Below are 1843 nucleotides of genomic sequence, written 5' to 3'. Positions count from 1 at the left end.
AAAAAAAAAAAAAAAAAAAAATCAAAAAGATAAATAAATGAATAAATAAAATCTTACTGGTTGAGTGAGACTATTTCAATTTCTGACTATGCAGAAATTAAAATTTTAAATGAAATTAAAATGTTTCCTTGACTGATGTTAAACAATTCCTACCTATCTCATTTACAATAAATAAACGAATGAATGAATAAGCTATTTACCACAGAATCATGAAGGACCAAGATTATTCAGTGCATTCTATCATATTAGACACAGGATGCAGACAATGATATCATCTTGTTGGAGATTTGGGGGAAGGACAGTCTGGAAGAATGCTTTATGCAAATACCAGAACGTGTCACTTTCTCAGCAAGGACAACATTCTCATTAGTTCTGCCTTTGTTGGACCAGTAACCATAAGAAATATTTGCATAATACTTCCACAAATTTACTTAACACAACAACTCTATGGCAGAAGAGGGCAGGACTTAGTACATTACAATTCATCTTACATCTTAGGAAACAGAGGCTCAAAATAGGGAAGTGACTTGCCCAAAGTCTCGATTCGTCAGTGGCAGAAATGGACTCAAACCTGCTCTTCTAATATCAGATCTCATCTTTCCACCTTTCCAAGTAGGGGATGTTAGAGGTAGGCGTGGGCATTCTACAAGAAGACAGAATGAGAGGAAGGAAGGGAAGGCAACGGGAAAAGAGTGAAAAAGATTTTGACGGGAGAAAGTGTTTTGTTAGAAGTGAGTCCAGCCACTCTCAATCGCCCCGATGCCTCTGAAGTGGAAACAGTGATCACAAGTTACCCTGCGTCTTACCAACTTCTGCTATTTTGTGAATCAACCACTGCGCTGGAGAAATAAATGCTCAAAAGATGTCCAAGGATGTTTCTCGTCTGAGGTTCTGACAGCCGAATTTAGCCCCCGCCCCACGGAGGCCGTGGCCCCTTTCTCGCCCCCGTTGAGTGCCTTAGGGGGTGAAGACACGGGGAGCGCGAGGGAGCGGAGCGAAGAGGGTTCTCGCTGTTGGGCGGGTGCGGAGGTTGGGCTAAGCACAGGGGGAGCTTGCGGCGGAGCTGTGGTTAGGGGCATGTGGGTTTTGTGGCTGAGTACCATGGTGGGGTAGGAAACCAGGATCACAGCTGATAGTCAGGGTGGAGTCCACATACCCAGGTAGGTTTGGGGACCCGAAGGGGCTGAGAGCGCCGGAGAGGGCGAGGTGCGAGCGAGGCAGGGTGGTCTCGCGGCCGGAGGATGCAAGCTGCCTCAAGTCCCGCCTCCCCGGGCCCCTCTGCCACAAGCCCCGCCCACAGCGCCAGGCACGCGCGCCTGGGGGGCGGGGAGGGGGACCGCGCTGGGGAGGGGGAAGGGGGAGAGGTGAGCCTCGTGCACGCGCCTCGCTCGCTGCGGGTGCGCGAGCAGCGCGCTCCCGCCTCCCGCGTCGCCATCTTTTTCCCCCTCCGTCCGTCTGTCTGCCTTTGGCTTTGTCCGTCTGCAGCGCCGCCCCTCAGCTCCTCGCCACCGGCTTGGCCCAGAGCCGCCCTCCGCCCGCCAGGGCCGGGTCCCGGAGAGCCCCGGCCTGGCCGGCCTGAGCTGCAGCCCGGGGCCCATTGTCCGGCGGTCCGTCTGTCCGGAGGCGGGGCCCAGGGACCCGGAGGCTGCGCCGAGGCGCCGGGTAAAGACACCCCCGCGTCCTTCCTGCGGGCCGCGCCGAGGATGCGGAGGCTCCTCGCCCACTCTGGGTCGCCGGCTGCCGGTCCTTTTGTCTGTCCGCGTCCGCGGAGGGGGCGGGGGCGGCCGGGGCTCAGCGCCCCCGGCAGACAGCGCCCTCCCCGCGCCCCGGCCCCGCAGTTCCT

At 55.7% G+C, this 1843-nt stretch overlaps 1 protein-coding gene across 4 annotated transcripts in view; it reads left to right on the top strand.

Annotated features, from left to right (window-relative positions):
- The first annotated feature begins 437 nt into the window (after positions 1-437).
- Znf821 (zinc finger protein 821) overlaps positions 438-1843 on the top strand; it is a 20177-nt gene continuing 18771 nt past the window's right edge. Inside the window, exon 1 of one of the 4 annotated variants that reach the window (XM_013503997.1) lies at positions 438-1160. The gene's annotated coding sequence lies outside the window, so the exon portion shown is untranslated. Of the gene's footprint in view, positions 1161-1391; positions 1663-1843 lie in introns of those variants that run through there. The other 3 variants (XM_005403520.2, XM_013503996.1, XM_013504001.1) reach the window with 3 other exon arrangements.

This window comes from Chinchilla lanigera, unplaced genomic scaffold (assembly GCF_000276665.1).
Source record: "Chinchilla lanigera isolate Chin_1 unplaced genomic scaffold, ChiLan1.0 scaffold00083, whole genome shotgun sequence".
In the NCBI taxonomy this organism is placed as follows: Eukaryota; Metazoa; Chordata; class Mammalia; order Rodentia; family Chinchillidae; genus Chinchilla; species Chinchilla lanigera.
Note: the sequence above shows the minus strand (reverse complement) of the source record. Positions and strands in the feature narration are given on the sequence as shown.